The 20,712-nt window shown below is 36.8% G+C and overlaps 2 pseudogenes; both read right to left on the reverse strand.

Annotated features, from left to right (window-relative positions):
- Positions 1 to 1,311: 1,311 nt before the first annotated feature.
- Positions 1,312 to 6,903, reverse strand: LOC105811005 (annotated as a pseudogene).
- A 29-nt stretch (positions 6,904 to 6,932) lies between these two features.
- Positions 6,933 to 15,214, reverse strand: LOC105811006 (annotated as a pseudogene).
- Positions 15,215 to 20,712: the final 5,498 nt, after the last annotated feature.

Here is a 20,712-nt window from a genome sequence, read left to right on the forward strand (position 1 = left end):
CCTGTAGTGATACGTATTGAAAAATCTTTGTAATCAATATAATAAGAAGATATTCATACATTATACATAATTCTGATATCCAGATTTAAGCATGTGAACATACTTTTGATGACTTTTAAACATACAATTAAAGCTATTCATCACAATTTTATATACTCCCAACATTAAATTACAGTTACTTTGGAGCATAAATCAAATGGTTCACAGTAACCCTGTAGACGTACTTACGGAACACCTTCCCATATTATACATGCAAATTACTTCTCTTCCATGTAAAAGTCTCTTTTCTTCACTTTAACTTCTAAGTTATGTTTAACTCAGCCCTGGAAGTCACTACTCAGGGACTTATCATGGTCCAAAGAAAAGGAAAAAATGAATGTGATCGGAACTGATCAACACAGTTTTATATATATGTGATCTATATTTGTTATACATATATTATATAATATATATGACATATAAATTATATATGATCAATTTCTATCACTGATACTACAAGATAAATTATATATTATGCCATCTTCAAGTAACAATTGAAGTAGTAAGATAAATGAAGAAGCATCACAATGAATTCCACTTAATACAAATAATTACATAGCCCAACACTTCTCTACAAATAAAGTTTTTTTTCTTTTTTCTGATTGTCAGTTAAATACAGTGGTCCCTCTGTATCTTTGGTGGATTGGTCTCAGGACCCCCTTGGGTACCAAAATCCATGTATGCTCAAGTCCCTTATATAAAATGGCTAACATTTGCATATTACCTATGCACTTCCTCCAGTATACTTTAAATCATTTCTAGATTACTTATAATACCTAATACAATGTAAATGCTATGTAAATAGTTATACTGTACATTTATTTGTATCATTTCATATTTTTTATTGTTGTATTGTTAATTTTTATTGAGTTTTATTCCTGAATATTTTAGATCTTGGTTTGGTTGAATGCATGGAACCCATGGATATGGAGAATCAATTGTACAGAGTTTTAATTAATTTCATAGTTTAGCAATGAAGGATCATACACGGAGGTCAATGCATACATCTCATATTTCAAGCTAAGCTTGTCCACATACACAGCTGAAATCAATTAAAGATATGACCTAACAAATGCTAGGGGAACTTTTTTTAAGTACTTTTTACAGGTATTAAACTTCATCTTGCACACTGAAGTCAACGTATATATAGGGTAAAATTCAGAGCTTTTATATTTCCATTTATTTTCATTTAACTTTTACAACACTACTATTGTTGAATATTAAAACAAAACAATAGCAAGGAGTCAGCTTATTATGATTATAGTCCTTCACTCATTGACTACTGCATATAAAATGCCAGTAGCGAGTGTTATTCAGTGGCACCATTAAGAGGTTTGACACTCACTGCCATCTCTGGGATGAAGCTCATCATCCTTATATATTTCTCATTGTAATGGCACCATCTTTCCTGATTTGGATCAATGTCCACCATATGTACCTGATGCATTTCATAGTCTCTTCTACTTTCTTCCCCTCGGGTAGGAGTTTTTCTAACAAACAGAGTTTATCAGGAGAGAGAGAGCCATTCTCGGGAAAGTTTACCTTAAATTTGATGATAGGCGACCCTTTTTATATGATCCACAATAAATTGGCAGGCCTTCAGTTAGCACACACCTGATATCTCTATGCTTGACAATCTGACCTGAGGGATGCAAGGTGATGACTATGATTCCTTCAGTCCTCAAAAGTGAATGTTGGCTTTTGGAAGCCATGCAATAATTCCACCAAGTTTTATGTTCATACGCATGAAAAGGTCTTCTTTTTGAGTAAGAACAGTGTGGTCCTTCTGATCTAAAATGATGATAATATCTCCTGGCTCCAGTCCTGGTTCTTGGCCTCCTTCACCGTGGAATGATATCTTGTGCTCATCTTTCTTGCCTTTGTCAAAATGAACCTATAGAATCTTCTCATGAATTATCTGCCTTCTACTGCCTCTCTTACATCTGTCTTTAGGACTGATCTGTTCCCCATGGCGCTGACACTCCAGGCACACAGACGGAATTTCTTCAACCATTTCAGGTCCTATCTATGAATTCTTGTTTGCATTCAAGGACCTCAGGGATTGGGACAGCTAGCTACTGCTCCTTTCTTATCACCTTGGCCTTCACATGTGTCACAAATCACATTCTTTTGTGGAGTTAGTTTTCTTGTTGCATCATTATATAAATCTTCTAAGGTTATTGCAAGCTGATGTACAATATTTTATTTCTTTCTCTCTGCATCCTCCCTCTTCCTTCAAAAAATATTTCAAAGATACCCATGGGGGAGCCAAAACTGATACCTACTCTATCCTTTTTAATTGTCTGTTCTCCTCCTTTGTCAAGTAATTCCCCATTTTTGCATCAGAGAGCACTTCATAAGCTTGAGGTATCTGTTTAAACTTCTCACCTTCATTTAGATTCTTTTCAGAGTGGTACTTCAAGGCCAGTTTCCGATCAGCCTTTTCAGCTCTTCCTGGGTGGGACTGGGTTTGACACCCAAAACATTTTAGTAAGTGGTTTCTGTCACCACTTTCTATAGCTAGCAAGTTGAGCAAGGCTGGTATAGGGGAGCAGGAAGGAGCTTGGGCAGCCACCACTCCTCCACCTCTCACTGAGCATTCTGGAAAGTTCCTCACATGAGTTCTTAAAAACTGAGGATTTTCTCAGGCTAGAAGCAGAAGAGATGTGACAGAAGGAGAAGTCAGAGAGATTCAAAGCATAAGAATTCAACAAGTCCTTGTTGGTTCGAAGATGGAGGGGATGGTGTGACAAGGAATACAGGGGTCCCTAAGGAACTGAGAGAAGTTCTGGCTGACCAGAAGGGAAAAGACTCTCGTACTACAATCACAGGAACTAAATTCAGCCAACAACCTGAATGAGCTTGGAAGAGGATTCATTCCAGAAAGAATGAGGCCCCATGGGCACCTTGATTTTGGCCTTGTGAGACTCTAAGTAGAGGACTCAGCTGAGCCATGCTATATGGGACTTCTGCCTACAGAACTTTCAGATAATAAATATAAAGAATGGATATTTTAAGCTACTAAATTTATGATAATTTTTTATAGCAGTAGTGGAAAACATACACATAATAAATCTTGAAATATGGTACGTATTTTATACATATGGTACATCTCAATTTATACTAGACACATTTCCGGTATTCGACAGCCACATGTGGCTAGTGGTTGTAGTATTGGACAGTGTAGTATTGGACAGTGAACAGGAGTTGGACAGACCAACTCCTGTTCCTAGACTCCTAATGCCTTGGGAAGTGCTAGGTTTGTAGGCTAAATATAATGTCACCGTGTGGAGAGAGACAAGAAACAAGAAAGGGAGGAACTTGGCAAGTTCTTTCCTGATTCCCCATGCCATCCCCTGTGAATGGGTAGTCCTGCTCATACAGAAACCAGCCAGATTTTCTAAATTCGTTGGACTCTGATGATTGCTGGTTTTATTGCTTTCAGCCTATTAATAAAGTCTTTCTTGGCTATTGCATTTTTGTCTCAGTTAAATTTTGGAGCAATCAAGAGAAGAGTTGTTGCTCCCACTTGAATGTATGTTTGAGGTGGAGCATCAGTAATTTAGTTCCAGCATTATGGGGTGGGGGAGGATAGGGAAGGATAGCCATGGAAGATCTCCAGGAGTAGAATTATGCAGATTACTTTAGCATTTCTAGGAAGGTTGTTACTCCCCATTAGAGAATTTGCCTTTCAATATCAACCTTCTGAGGTCTACATTTTATTTTTATTAAGAAGGGCAGCATGTTTTACAATTCTAATTACATTCCATGTTTTGCCTTCTAAAACTATCCTTTACCATCTTCCATAAAAGGCAAGAATGTATGAGTTTACAGTATAAAATCTACAGCAACAACAAATCATTGTAATCTGGAGCCACATTAGGAAGGTTTTGCCAAATAGCTATAAAATTGGACTGGGTTTAAAGAAAAAAATGGAACCTAGACCAGGAGGGAACAGCGGGAGGGCTTTGCAGGCTTTGCAGAGCAATGGGGATAACTATGTAAGACAGAAAAGCGAATGGTGGGTTGATTGGTTGATGAAAAGTTCCTTAAGGAAAGTTATAGGTGATGTTAGAAATGGAACAGTCAGTAAGCTCTAGATATGCACTGTCCAATTCGGCAGCACCTAGCCACATGTGGCTATGAAACACTAGAAATGTGATTAGTCTGATTTGAGATGCACTGTAAGTATAAAATGCACCCTGGGTTTCAAAGACTTAGTGCAAAAAAAAAATGTTAAATATCGCATTAATAATTTTATATTAATTTGTTAAAATGATATTTTGGATACATTGGTTTAAATAAAATATATTATTAAAATTATTTTTACCTTTTAAAAACCTTTTAAAATATGGCTCCTAGAAGATTTTAAGTTACATGTGTGGCTTGTATTATATTTCTATTAGACATTACTGGTCTAAACCAAGTGATTCTCATACTTTAAAGTATACATAAATCACCTGGAATCTTGTTAAAATGCACATTCAGAAGCTCCCAGGAGAACTACTCCTGCTGGGCTTTGGACCACACTTTGAATATCAGAATGATACACAACCTTGCCTACAACATACAACCATATAGGAACTTTAAAAATAACAATGACCAGATTGTCACATTCCAAATCAATTAAGTAAGAATCTCTACTGTTCTGACCTAAGTATCAGTATTTGCTTTAGCTCTTTAGGTGAGTTTAACATCTAGAAAATTGATGATCACTGCCTTAGAAACTCTTAAATAGAAGTGAACTAATTTAATCTTTATTTTGTATAAAATAGAGAAGTTTATATATCCAGAAGCAATTAATTTGTTACTAGTGAATATTCATTTATTCATTAAGTGAGTTATTACTGTATGTAAGTCATGGTGATTTATATCATCCTGCTTTCTAGAAGCTTAGAAACTAGTTGCAGAAACTAGATAAAATAACTACTTAAGTAACTGCAAAGCAACAAGGGACAGGTTCAGCATGAGTGGTATAAATATTAAGGGTTCTAGGACTCCAGAAAAGGAAGAGTTAATTTTAGGTAGGATAACTATTAAATTTTTCTGGAAGAGCCAAGATGAGAAAGACCTGATTCAGTGATTCTCCAACTTTAGATCACATCAGGATCATCTGGAGTGACTGGGTCAAGGCCACTGTTGTCACAGAACACTTCCACACTATAAATGAATTTTAACCATTCTTATATCTCTATTCTAATAATTCAAGAGTCAGAGTACCCCGTGGGAGGCTGACTGGCTGAGTCCAAGTCACATGCTCAAGCCTGGCCTGCCCAGAAGCTGTTGGCAATGCACAACTTCTCACCCAAACTACACACAAAGAATTTTTTTTTCCAAAAATAGAAGTGAAGTTGCAATGCTGCTCAGCCTGCCCCAAACCCCTCCCTCTGCCCTCACCAAAAATACCCCCCACCAAAAAAAAAAAACAAAACCAAAACCAAACACATAAACAATATGTCTACCACGGGTAGTACTAGTCCAAAAATAGGGATGCATCAGGGGAGACTTGATTTTGGACAAGAAGGCAAATTCAATTTTAGGTTGTTAAGTTTGAGATTACAATGTTTAACTAGAGTAGAAATGTCCATTTAGTTAGTTTGGGAAATGAAGTAAAGACTAGAGAAGGTCACTTAGGTGTCATCTCCTGGAGGTAAAAACAGAACAAATATGCATGTTGGGAGGCAGAATGTAGAGGGTGGAGGCATCGACCAAGAGCCCTATAAACGTCCTCCCACTGCTGGGACTAAAGGAGTAGTACAGAGGGATGCTGCATTAGATCTTAGAAGGTATTAACCCCAAACCAGTTCAGATTAGAGGAGTTAAATAGGAATTTCTATTGTGTTACTTCTCAAAGCTTTTAATTTACTCACTTTCATTATAAATTTTAATAATGCTGCGTTTCCAAATAGTACTTGACTGTGGAACTCTCTTAAAGAACTAGTAATAAATTGAAGACATTCTGGAAAACAGTGGACTAGAATTTTCTGGAACCAGAAAAAGACAGAAAGATACTTAGAGAAGTATTCAGGGGGAGAAACAGAAATCTCAGAATGCAGATAATTCAGACTCTTAATTCTTCGTTATAATGGAAAATTGGTTTAACAGTGTGGGATTAATAATATTGAATTCTGTTTGACCTCCATATGCCCCAAATGCAAGGTACTTGGCACATGGAATTGCACCATAAATATTTTAAGTGAGTGAATAAATGAAAAGAAGAGTGAGAAAAGTCCTTTAATTTGTCAATGTGGAGGTCCCAAGTAACCTCTAAGAGCACAGCTTCAGAATAACCGTGGGCTGGGCTGGAGGAGACACCCACCTGCCAAGGATTTCTTAAGTGATTTCTCAAGGACCTCTGGCAGGGTGAATTGTCCATCCTATCATCTGTTTCTCTCTTTTTTCTTGGTACCATAACAAGGGTGACCATATAATTTGTCATCCAAACTAGGACACTTGAGAGAGAGAAAGGGGGAGCTATTAATAATTACGCCAGGACAACACATACAAAACAGACTTTCAAGAAAACTGGGACAAATGGTCATCCTAAAAATAACTCCTGATTTTTAGCTGTGCACTTGACTGTTAGGAATAAAGTCTTCATTGTCCAGCCTCTCTTGTATTTATGGGGACAAAACTAAAATGGTACCAGATCATAGTGGTTAGTTCCCTTCTCCCCCACATTTTACAGGGGTGGCTCATATCTTGGCCAAAGCTGGTTATTGCCTGTCAGCGATGATGCTAGAAGATGGTTGTAGAAGGCTACACACAGAATGTATTCTTATTTTTTTTTTAATCTTTCAGTTATTTAATTAGGTTCTTTGTAAAAATTTAGAATACCAATCTGTGAGGATAAACTCCATTCATCTGGGCAAACAAAGACCACAGGTAACCCTGGAGCTAAGGAATAGCCTTGATTTTTGGTAAAATTTGGGAGTCCACAGCTTTTTGAGCCACTTTGTACTGTTCTATAATCTCGTATTTCTATTTCTCTGTGTCGAAGATCTCACCCTCCTGGTGTCTGGACTCCCACAGCTGCTGCTTCTTGAAGCAAGCATCTGTAAGATGTTTAGGGATTTTCACATTGCTGATATCAATTTTTGTGGAGGTGGCGATGACATATTTCCTTCACAGAGCAACTCTATTGAGGGACAGAGGTCCAGTCACAAGTAACAAGCGACTGCCCAGTTGCTTCAGGAAAACCCTCTTGCCTCTGTGGTGCCCGGTGAGGATGATTAGAATGGTCCTGGCAGTGACGCTAGCTCGCAGTTTTCTCACATGTTGACTGAAGGGCTTTTTGCCATGGCTCAATAGCTTTCGAGGCACATCTTCAGTTGGATAATATCTAGGCATTTTGTGAAGTTTAACCACCTGGATACCACCATTCTTGTCACCGCCAACTGGTTTTGTAACAGTGGCGAGGACCTTCTCCTCTTTATTTTCAACCTTGGATTTAGCCACAGAATGTATTCTTAATGGATTCCTTTCTCCTTCCTGCTGCCTGGAATGTGGTTATTCTGGTTGGAGCTTTAGCAGCTGTCTTGGATCGTGAGGCAGAATGCTTTGGATAGTAGAACAGAACAATAAAAGGAGCCTCAGTGTTGATGATCATAGAATGGCCCTGTCAGCCCTGTCTACCATTGGTCTATTGTGGAGGAATCAATAAATATTTATCTTTATAAGCATTATGGGCTATTTTGGAGTTTTCTATTACTTCTCATTGAACCTAATTTGAGAGGATAAGACGTTATACCAATGCTGTGCAAAAAAATATAGCATAAGCCACAAATATGAACCATATACATAATTTAAAATATCCTAGCCATTTTAAAAAACAAAAAGAAAACAGTAAAGTTAGTTTTGGTAATATAGTATATTTAAGTCAGCGTAGCCAAAATATGAAAAAATATTAATGTGGTAGCTTATATGCTTTTGTTTCATGCTAAATCTTCAAAATGTGTGTATTTTGTGCTAACAGCACATCTCAATTTAGACTAGCCACATTTCAAGTGCTCAATAGCCACATTGGTTAGTGGCTGTCACATCAGACAGAACAATTTTATACCATGAATACCTCCTCTCTCTCTGTGTTTTCTCTTTCCCTTTCTTCTTGCTTCTCTTGAAGAGGTAACCATAGATAAAACTCTCTATCTTACATAACAAAAACAACAATATAACAACAATAAAACCCTCTTTCACTCTTACTGCCCAGAGGCTATTTCTCTATTGTTTTTCTTTCTTTCATAACTCTATTTAATTGAATTTGCAACATCAGGTAACTCTGGTTTTAGGCTAATGAAAGAACAGGGTCTTTTAGGATACCATGATAAACTGGGTGTCTGGATGGTGCAAAACCATCAGCAATCATATTTTTAGAATGATCCTCTAGCAAATTGAGCCTCTAGATATTAGGAGTTGTTAATATCGGGACTAAAACTTACCATGTTTTGCTATCATTTGCCACAAAGAATTGGTTAAATAATTTTTTTCCAAATGATTTAAGAAAATCGCTTTTAGTAGAATCAGGTTACCCCTCTGTTGATGTCAATCTCCCTCGCTTTGAGATACATGGTGAAGAGTGGGAGAAGAAAGGATATTGTTAGAGCTGGCCACTTGGGAGTTGAGCCTGAGCTGGATACCCCCTGGGAGGGTTTAAGAATGCATATATTGACTGTCATGTGTGAGATGATGGAAAAGTGACTTCTAGCAGGTGGGCTTCATAGAGTATGGCATATCCTCAGTTATTTGGAGTTTAGTGTTTAGGCCCCAGGAATAGTGTCAGTTACAAAAAACATATGTGTATCTTGTGAAAAAAAAACCGTGAGCTTTAGCATTTTGTAGGTAGTTAAGAGGAATCAAAGATATGAAGGTTACAGCAGATGAGCTGTGATTGATTAATTCTCCAGCGAGAGGGAAGAAATCTTCTGGCTTGATGGGGATGCACACAAAAGGTCAGTCTTTTCATGTAGAAGCCGAGAAGCTCAGATGATATGACAGGGGTCCAACAAGATAAGAAATAAAAAAGACAGAGAGGAGGGGAAAGCAAGCAAAGGAGATTATGTATGGAGCAGAAGTGGTGGTAACAAAGACAGGATCAGTAGTAGCAAAGGAGACCAAGAAATGTCATCAGCTCTGTGGACAGTAGAAAGAACGGCACAGATGTGAAGTCCAGAGTTAATATCAGTAGTCCAGTGGATGTTAGTCCAGTGGATGTGTAATTAAATCTTCACACATCCAATATTTCTGGAAAAAATCTCTTGTGCCAACTGTAGTCATTTGTTTGTTTGCTAATTTACTCACTTGCAGTTGTATAACCTGTATCAGAGGTTTGCACAGGTTTGCCTGTGTGCTCTCAGTGACCTAGATAAAGTCAGTGGGTGCCATGGGTGATGCTGCCACACCTAAGACCTAAACTACAGAGCATGGGCCAATAAAAATAAAGTAAGAGGGAAGAGAAAAAAAAAGACCATTATAAACATTTTGATTATCCAGAAGTCATTTATCTATCCTTCCTAACTATATACACCCCAGCTAAGAATGAAGGAATAAGCAAAAAAAAAAAAAAAAAAAAATCTGAAAATGTAGGTAGATGATGCCAAGACCACACAGTAATCTTCATGCAATTTACTCATTGAAAACTCCCAAAGCCCCAGAAGTGTGGCACCACTTTCCCTTCTCTCAACCATGCCAGACATCACTACTCCCTGTGGGCCCTCATTCCTGCAGAGCCATGGATATTGCTTCAGAAGCCTCAACTTGGCACTCCAGGCAGCTACGTGTGATTTGCCGGGGTCAGCATGCAGCTTGACAACCATTTGTAATCCTTACTTATGTTGTTACAGAGACTATTTTATTCCTACTTTTAAACAAGCCTAACGAGCATGCTTAGTAGTTTCTAAATCAATTGTAGACTAGGACAGTAAAATGCCAGGTGGAAGAGGGCATGTGAGAAATGATAGCCAAAGAGGTGGCAGGTGACTCTGAGAGAGGGGCAGAAAAATTATAAAAGCTGATGAACTTCCTCTCAAGCCAAAAAGCAGGTGGCCCATTCAATGTCACAGTGAGTATATGTGGTATGTGTTATGACAAGAAGAGAGTGGATTTTGAAATAAGACAGGTTTAGGCTCAAGTTATAAGTCTTCTATTGCAAGTTATAGGTGTGAGCTTGGGCAGGCATTTGAGTTCTCTGAGCCTCAGTTTTGTCATTTCTAAAGTGGAGTACTAATGGCACTTTGGGAGGCTGAGGTAGGAGGATCACTGGAGGCCAGGATTTTGAGACCAGCCTGAGCAACATAGCGAGACCCTGTCTCTTCAAAAAATAATAAAATTAGCCAGGCATGGTGGTACATGCCTATAGACCCAGATATAAGAGAGGCTGAGGCAGAAAGATCACTTGAGCCCAGGAGTTTGAGGTTAGAATGAGCTATGATGATGCCACTCTGCTCTAACCCAGGAGACAGAGCAAGACCCTGTCTCAAAAAAGAAAAAGAAAAAGAAAAAAAAAACAAAATAAAATGGAGACAGTAATGTTACCTTCCTTCTCCAGTTGTGAAGATTAAATCTATGTAAAGTAATAGGCTTGTGGGAAGTACTTCCTTCTCCCCTAGAAATGAATATATTCTCAAGTTATTACTGAACTGTACAACTTCACATAGTGTTTGCTAAACTCATATTACAATATGGACACCATGCTAGGCACTGGAACATGAAGTTAAATGAACAGTCCATATCATTAGGGAACATAGAGTTATTTGGGGACAAATACTATAAAACATACGTTAGATGGTAGACTAAGATATGAATATGACAACAGAATTAGGTTCAAATAATTGAGGCAGTATATACTAATGGCCCCACGGGGTGGGCGTCAACAATTTATGGGGGAAGACATTACATATTTAGTGTTTATAGTAATGATAATTCTGAATCATAAGGAAACATAAATTATGTTTAATAAACCATGTCTAAAGAGGCAGGATATGAGTTATTCTTGTTTTTAAAATATTCCATTTAAAATGATGAAAGCTAAAAAAATTATTTTCCATGGTTTAGTTTGGTGGAAAATCCATTAGTTTCTGCTGGAACGCCTTATTCACTGATAATGAGGCATTGCTAAAACAGTAGATGAGAAAGGCAAAAAAGAGGTAGTAAGAAAATGGAGAAAGGACTGGGAAAGGAGCAGCTAGAATTTCTTCATGAGAATCAGTCTTTTCTCAATGTTTCCTTCTTACTGTTTCATCTCATCTTCAGATCCTATTTGTCCAGTTGGTGAAACAGGTATAGTTCTCTATATGACTGATGATGAAGCTGAAAATGCAAGATGCTATTACTTAAGCAAAGTCACACGTTTAGCAAGTCATATATCCATAAGTTCTCTGCTTGAGGCATTAAAAGTTTAAAGAAAAGAAAGTCACCCACATACAAATGTGCAATTGTAAAGAATTTCATATAAAGACATACAATTTTAAAACCAGAAAGGAAGTATCCAAAAAGTGATACTGGCACAAACATATTTTACATTTTAAAATAAGTGCTAAGCATGAATGCTTCACCACGACTTCTCTTCTTCCCCTTTTCTTTGCTTCCTCCCCTTCTTCCTTCCTTCCTCCTCCAAATAAATGAGAATAAGGGAGAAATATAAGAAAGGAAGGGAACAGAAGAGAGAAAAAAGGAAAGAAAACAGTGGTGAGAAGAGAGAAGGCATGAGACAATAGGAGATAAACGTGCAGGGAAATCTTAGTCACCAACATTTAATATGCCTCAGGTAGATTTAAAATTTGGAAATAAGAACATACTATTCTTATATGACATATAAAAAACTTTGTTTTGAAATTTCTCCCCAAACAATTGAGGCCTGAAAAGGGGTAAACATGTCAAGCAAGGGGTTTAGATGTTGTCTTTGCCACCAGGAAATGAACAGGCTGTTGGAACAGAACTGGAAGCCTTCCCTGTGGTCCCTGAGCTGACATCTCTGGCCACGGCCCAGTGGATTGCTGCTCACATAACTCAAGGGCATCTAGAACTAGCCGGTACACCTCTTCCTACCGAGTCACTGGAAATACCACCTAGAGCCTGACGCTGCTGTAGGGGTGTGAACAAAGATCAGATGCTGATCATGTTCTGTAGGCACTTCTCAGAAAACAGAGCTCATCATCAGTAGCACATAGTTCTGAAGGTTGGGCTAGATTCCAACAGCAGCATCATTCTTTACTGAGGCCCCCGCAGACCCTGCTTAGAGTGCCAGTTTCTTCTCTACTTGGGCATAATCAGAGGGCACATCTCACAGGTTATCATGAATGTTCATGTAAAGTGCTTAATATAGGGATTAGCTCATAGTAAGTTCTCAGTAAATGTTAGCTTTAAAGATAAGCTGTCTTTCTCCCTCTCGAAAATTAACACTGTCCTGTTTCAAATTTTTGTGAGTTCTCTGACCTACAATTATCACATTTAAAATATGAAAAGTTGGCCTCAATCAGAATTAGCTATTCATTATTTCCTATTGTTCAACACAGAAATTTCCCTCCTAAAAATAAGTGACAAAAATCTGGTGGTGTTTGCAATGGCTGCGGTAAAAGTTTTATGTGGCTATGGGCATCTGTAGGCTTCTTGCATCAACTTGCGGGGGAGGATTGCTGCGTGAATGAAGGGCTGTAAATTCGTATCTTTACATATTTATTTCCCTAAGCAGCCTCCACAAAATTAAAAAGAACAAAACTTCAAAAGGTGGTGTTTATTATTATTTTTATATGTAGTCCCATAAATGTGAACATGTTAAAACTTCATTTATTTGGAATGACGGAGGGAAAATAGTGAGGACTCTGCCTGAGAAAATATTTGAGAAGTGGAGTTTTAGTAATGTCAAGGAAAGTTAATATTTTTAGCTAAGATGTAAATGGATTTTAACATGTAATAAAGCTAAGTTCATAAAAACTACACTTCACAAAAGGCCCTGATTGTTTTATGCTACATCATAAGTATAAGCCTCTTTGGTAACATAAGAAATTTAATTACTAAAACCAGAAATGAATAACTGTTAAAAAAAAAAAAAACACCTGGATTTGCCTAACAACTTACAAATAACGCTCTAAAGAATTCTTCGAAGAAAAAGCGACATTTCTTAATTACATATCGTTTAGTTAGTTATCTCCGCAGGAGATTAGTGAGGTATGGATTAATGGGTTTTATTGCAGAATGCAAGGTAAAGCAATATACCCATAAAATAAACAATCCAATTATCTTTTCTTATATCACAGCTTTCAAACATCTAGGGCTTTGGTCTCTGTTATCTTCAGTTTTATGTGGACAGAACTCTTACAAAGGGAGTACCAGGAGCATGGAGCTGTTAATGCTATCTGTGGAGGCAACACTGGAGAGAAGGGAGCCACAGAAGCTGGAGGGCACAGAAATGTATCCCTCAGGAGGTGCTGGTTTTCAGGCATGATTTCAGTGTTTGGGCTCTGAAGTCAGACTGCCTAAATTCAAACCCTGCTTCCCCCTTGCAGGCTCTTGAAAGTGGAGAAGTTATTTCAGGTCCCTCCTCTGCTAAATGAGGACGATGATGGAATTTGTCTCACAGGGTTACTGAAAACTCAACAGGTAAGACAATGCCTGATACACAGTGAGCTCTCAATAACTTCTATTGCTGTAGCTGACCTGGTGTTAAAGGAAGCTTGTGAAACTTTAATCTCATGGCAACAAGACAATTAAGCCCTAGTTTAGATTATTAATTCATATGTACTTATACTTTGCCATTATCAATTAGCAGTTTTGTGTATTATAATAGTAATACTAAAATATCTCACCTAGGAGGTGACTTTTATTGAGTTGTTCTTTATATGAATGCATTGTAAATTATTTTTGAAAAATCTCAGAATAAACCATCTACTGAAGTTCAGTTCCTGTATTGTTAGTATAAGGACGACCTTCATGAACTTATTTAGATGGCTAATTTCTTTTGTTGTTGTTAAAGTTTTATGGCAATTGAAATATCACCAGGAGAGCTCTTGAATTTGCTCTCTCCTAACCGACTCTTTGCCTGTCATCACCAACTTGCTTAAGCTCCAAAGCCTTGGTTTCTCCTTGGTTCTTCTCTTTCCCTCACATCCCACATCCACTATATCACAACAACTCTAACCATCGCCTCTGAAACATGTCTTGACTCCATCTGTTTCTCTTTCTCTGTGATCATCACTCTCTTCCAAACCGTGACCATTGGTCCTCTTGCCTGAGCTACTGTGATAGCTTCCTAAATGGTGTGCTTGCTTTCAATTCTTTCTCATAAAATTCATTCTCTACTGAGAGCCCAGATTGATCCTGGTGAAACATACTACTACTCTTATTTAAAGCCACATTACTACTCTTATTTAAAACCTTCCAGTGGCTTCTCATCAACCTTAGAATAAAATCCCAACTCCTCATTCTGGTATACAGCATTCTCTGTGCTCTGACCACTTCTTATTTCTTCTTCCTTGTGTTCTACCCTCTTGCTATCACCTACTGTGTCTCAGCCACACAGGCCTTCTTCCTATTTCTTGAAAATGGCAACCTTGCCATCTTAGGACATTTGCACTAGCTATGCCCTGTTCCAGGAATGCTCCTACCCCTGATTTTCTCATGGGTGACTTTTTATTGCCCTTCAGATGTCACACTCAATATCACTTCCTGGGAGACGCCCTTCCATTTCCACCCAATCTAAACCATCTGTCTAGTCACTCTCTATTATACTGCCTTTTTAATGTCTTGCATATTTATCATGATCTGATTTTTTTTCTTATTCATTCCTTTATTCCTTTATTCTTGCTGCCACCAGAATATAAATTCCAATAAAGTAGGAACAATGTCACTCTTACATCCCTGTATGGTATACTTTGTGTAAGAATGGCGTTTGGCAGACGGTAAGCACTCGACAAACATTATGTTGAATCGATGAGTGCAATCCTCAGGTTGCCCAAGGGAAGAAGCTCCTGTGTGTTGACCAGGACTACCTCTAAATCCCACAATTCTTAATTTTCATCCAGGATAATTTCACACCAGAGCCCAGAAGAGTATAATGACTTGAATTCCTCCCAGGAAAGCAGCACAGCTGACTATTTCTTTCAGGACTGCATTATATAACCATTATTTCTGTACTACTGTGCATTTTGCCTCCTTTCTCCCAATTTTCTTTTTCTTACCTCATAGTAACATCTTCAACAAAATTATCTCATACAATTTATATAACAATTTGGGCAAATATTATATCCTTGTTTTCTAAGAAAGAAAATCAGGACTCAGAGCGACCAAACAACCCACAAGTGATAAAGATTTGAACCCAGGTCTGCCTAATATGAATTTTTGCTTACCTGGTAACAGCGTCCCATCAGTTATTGTGGTCTCAAATTTCCCACAATAGCCATTAATGAGTTGACCAAATGGTTCCCAAACTTGGCTACCCTGTATAATTCTTTGGGGATTCCCAAGTCTCTTTAGACTTGCAGAATAAAAATCTAAAATATAGCTCAAGAACCTGCATTTTTGTAGAGCTCTCTAGATTATCCTAAAGGCAGCCAGTTTTTGGTCCTATTGAGTTAAATAAGAAAAAAACAGGTAGGGGAACATTAAATTGAGTTCATGTTATCTCCAGAAAGGCCTTTGAAATGTCAGCTAAGACTAGAATATCTGGCTAGGTTAGTGACCCAGTGTACCTCATGGGCTGAAATTTGGAAAGATGGGAGTAGAGACCCTCAAGTTTCTTCAAAAAGAGAGAAGTATGTGCAGTTTTCTCAGGGAATAGCTATAAAGCCTAAGATGAGGCCTAAGCTTTGGTGAGGGCAGTGTGGATAGAAGAAGAGTGTTCTTTCAATGTTTTGAAGTTTTCCAGTAAAATACCACTAGATACTTGAGCTTTGTCAACTGTCTCTTCGAGTTTCTTGAAGTCTTCGCATAAGTCATCAACATGTTTTTGAATCATTAAAAAATCTATCCAAAGTAAAGTGGGTGAAAATGGCATTTTGCTAGAGTTTAAGATAATCTAGGCTATCAGAAATGGCTTTATGAGCACGAGTATACTATTGCACAAATATTGAGATGTTTTTTTATGATATAGTTATGATATAATGAAGAGAAACAACACATTTAGAGTGCTCTTCCTGTTGGAGAATATAAAATCTTGTCAAATCTACAGACCCTAATAATAAAATGCTGGCTTTGCCACACCTCTTGTTAGCATTGAGTCCTATCTAATTGAAGAGATAAATGGCCTCCTGAGGCTCAGAAACCATGGAAAGTCACATCTGGTAGCTTGCACCTGGCCAACCTATTCATGGAAAAGGTCAATGTAGTGCAAAAGGACATTTTATTATTTTTTTAAATCAGCTCTGCTGGAGGGGATTGAGCAGCTGCTGTCAGGATAGAAGGTTTTCATCCTTTCATGCCATTCTACTTGCTGAGCTGGTTCCTTTAACTATGGCTGGGAGGGCCATGACTCTGTGTTTGGTAACACTGTTGCAGGCTACCCTATCTCCTTTTGTCACTAGTGTAAAATCATAAATTCAACTATTTTTATATTTTCTATATTGATGCATTACCCAAATAAAGACTTAGATTACTTTATTTTGTTACAGTTTGAAGTAGTATTTTTGGACTGGGCTCCATTGTCTTTATAAATATTCTAATATTGCCTTTTACATTTCATGTTAGTTCTATCTGGGAAGTTGAGCTTTCTTCAATAATTTGGTCAGAGGTTGTTATAAATTTTTTTTTTTTTTTGCTGTTTCCAAATTTGAGTGAAGAGACAGTTTTGGGAAACCCATTTGGAGGAGAGGCAGGTTGGGATCAGGTTATGAAGGCTACCATTTGATCTCAGTACTGTGAGGCTCCACTAGTACCCACAATATACTTTCCTAAAATGTAGGAAATAAGGTGAAGTCTTTTATAAAGTTTGGAAGTTTTAAAATACCTGAATTCTGGGTGAAGTACTTGTTGAACTAGATTAGAAGAACGTCCCTTAGCTATACCCAGAATGTCTCCACTCAGAGTTGGTTTCTATCCTGTAATGTTCAGTACATAGCTATATATGCTGAATCTAAGGTTTAATATCACAAATATTATCTCTAGATCATCAATTTAAGATGTTAATAATATCTGAAAGATAATGGTTAATTATTTTAAAAAATCCAACTCTTTCTAAAAAACTCACTGCTCTTTTAATTTTTTTAATTCCTCTATTGAGTTTTAAATGATCTAAAAAGAAAGGCAGTATCTACCCATATAATGCAAAGATTTGCCCTGTGGTATTTATGGACCCCAAATCCTCTGTCACTGATAGATAACCTGAATTTCTAGCTTATCTGACAAATACTGAGCTTTTACATCACCCCATTCTGAGGAGATGAGTTCCTACCAAAATAATTTTTCTTTCATTTAAAGCAAAACATCAATTGGCCCAGAATGGTCTACCCCTTCAAAAGAGAAAAGTTGGGAATCTTTGAGATTATTATGTGTAATTATTTATGTTTAGCTAAGGCACTTTTTAAAAGGCTTTAAATGTATACTTTAGATTTTAAAAAAAAGGTTTCATGTAGAGTTCAAATATTTAGTTTAATATGTTTAAGTTTCAATGATTCATGTCAAAACAAAATTACGCATTAGCTAAATGCCAAACAAGCTTGACATGGAGATGAGTCAGATCTGGGCCATTCTGGCTCCAGACTGCAAAGTGCTATTAAGTATTCCCGCATTATGCATGCCATTTCCCTACAGAGCACCCTTTCTCAGTGTTCAGACCGTGAGTTTAAGGGGAGTTACACTACAAATATGGAGAATGCACCATTTCTGTTAATTTATCATGGCTGAATTGGCGTAATGAATGGTGACAAATAGGCCTTTTTCATCGACACAACAGTTACCATTACATTTTCAATGGTTTCTGCTTGAGTGTCAAGAATAGAAAGTTTAATTACACAAAAGCTGGTGGAGGCATGTGGTGTGAATTTAATGTGAGGAACACAAGAGATGCTGCTGGACATCAACTTTGATCCTGCCTGGGGAGATAGAATCTATATAAATACACACATGGAATGAGCTATTAGAGATTACAGAAGTCATATGAAAATTTACTTCTTCAAGTCAGTGTTATATTTATCTAGAAAACTTGATGGATTGAAAGCAAAAACAACTGCTAAATATTATTCTTTGATTTCTCTCTGTCTCAAGAATTAACCATATCTCTGAAATGCTAACTATACGTGAAATGTTAATTTTGCAAAATGTCTTTAACCTGATTTCAAGAGGTGCTGAAGGTTTGATCATGGTATTTAATAGAATATCGTCAGTTAAAAGAGAAGAGCCCATTATAGCATTATCAGTTGGGTAGTAAAATCCTTATGTATAGAATCAACTTGATAAAGTGTGGTCCCAAAATGTAATTATTACCACTAGACAACCATTTAGAGTTACTTGATATCTATTATATATCAATAAATCTAAATGGAGGTGGATCACAAGCACATAAAAGATTTTCCTTCACAGCCCGTACTTAATATATTCTCCTTATCCTACTTGATTATGACATAATTCTATGTATAGTTTCACCCCTAGGAAGTAAAAAACTAATATCAATAATATAAAATGAACCATCTTGCCAAGCATTTTGATATTGAGAAAATGCAATTTCTTGCATCTAAATATTAATGGAATACCTTATTTTAACTACATACTGATTTTTCCTTATACAGCTGTGAAATGAAGTTTTTTATAAGTCTAACTACAATAACATTTGGAAGTATGTTCACCAATGCCTTATCTCAATTTTTTAAGGCTACAAGAATTTGAAGCCTATTACTCAGATCTAAATAATGATGAAAACAATTAGCTATCATAAAAATTGCCTTCATGACCAACTGGAATGGATGTGTAAAACTGCACATTACAGAATCATGCCAAGAAATTACAAATCATGATATTTTATTGTTCTTTTATGTTTTGTGGTTGTTGAATAATGTTTTTTAAATTGGAGTAGGAGGGAAGCCAGGTAAACCTACACTTGTCCCAGAGGTTTAGATGATACTTTGTGGGTTTTTTAATGCAAAATGACACGCAATAGATTATTTTCCCTTCTAGAGCTCTATTGTGATAACTTTAAAGAAGATTAAGAGCAAAATTATCATCTTACTATCTGTTTATTGAAATGCAAATACCATCTTTATATTATAGATAAATAATATTAATCATTCCTCAGGTATTGGGATTAAGCTAAACACAATGCACATTTGCTATACTCTAGGCACTGTGTAGAAGCCTGGAATATAAATAGTCATAAATAGTGCTGGAGTTTTTTTTTTTTTTTTTTGGTTGCATGCAAAAAGACACTATGTCCTCATGGAGTTAACAGTATTATTGAGAAGAAAAGAAGACAATTGGAAAAGATGATCATATGTAAGCAACCTGGCAAATTGGGATTGACCATAGGATAGGTGAATGTAGAAGGCTGAAGTCAGTGTGTCCTGTAACATTTAGGGAAGCAGTAGGGAGGGTAATGATGACAATGATCGCAAAGAGAAGAGACTTTTCATCACTCTGAAGTCAATAGAGGTCTGAAAACTAAACTTTGCATATGTTTTCACTTGTGTTATTATAAGAACAAAGAGTCAAGGAAATGCTGTGAGTTTGGACTTTATTGCACATCAGCCCTGTCATTAATCCCTCTATAACTTTTACTTTCACAGAGATCCTGGGAGAGAGAACCCTCCCCCACCCCACATCATTCTTCCTTCCCTTTTCTGGAGGGCTCATCTGTACTTCCTTCTATATGTAGCTTAAACATTTTAGGAAGGGTCAATTTTGTAAAATTCAGAAAACTCTTGATTTTGGAAGGAAACAGTAGTAATATCATATACACATAAAAATATAAAGGATAATTATATAGTGAGCTTGAAACAAAATTAGCCTTTGGAAACTTTGATTATTACATAGGAGGGGTGTATGTGTGTGTGTATGGTGTAGAGCCATTCCAAGGTTAAGACCTCACATATTTCAATAGAGTAGCTAGATGAATAGGAAAAATTAATATCCTGGAAGGTAAAGGTAATGGTTAGTGATCACTAAAGAAACAACTCACTTCCTGAGGAAAATATAGTACTTTTAATTTGAATGGAGTGATACAATTCTGAACATATTTTCTCCTATAGCATTACAATTATGGCAATAATATTTAGATTTTCTTATAGTAAGCTCTTATAGTCCCCCTTAAACCTTGTCCGACTTCTGCATAATTCAATCATTATTATTATTTTTTTACCTAAAATTAAATGGCTTCAGTTTTTTCTCCATGGCAGTATATACTCTTGGCCTCAAGATGGAAAGTTATTTGTTTTAATATTCATGATTCAGTAGGGTATTTTATGAGTAGCAAGAGTTGCAACTTAAGTGCATATCTTCTGTACATACAGAGGTCAGAAATAATTTGCTTCATGATATAGGAATTAAAATCAATACTCTTACTTCCTTAAGAAAACAAACATAACATAATATAAATGAGAAATAAGTAAATTATTAATAGATGGGCTTATCTAAAATATAATACAAGCTAAGCAAGGTCAACCCAGAGAATTGAGTTTTAGGAAGCAGAGCAAGTTACAGGAAGCATGAGGAAAGTCAGATGCGTCACCACAGCTTAGTCTTAAGAAAGTCACTTTCATC

This window comes from Propithecus coquereli, unplaced genomic scaffold, assembly GCF_000956105.1.
Source record: "Propithecus coquereli isolate 6110/MARCELLA unplaced genomic scaffold, Pcoq_1.0 Scaffold225, whole genome shotgun sequence".
Taxonomy (NCBI): Eukaryota; Metazoa; Chordata; class Mammalia; order Primates; family Indriidae; genus Propithecus; species Propithecus coquereli.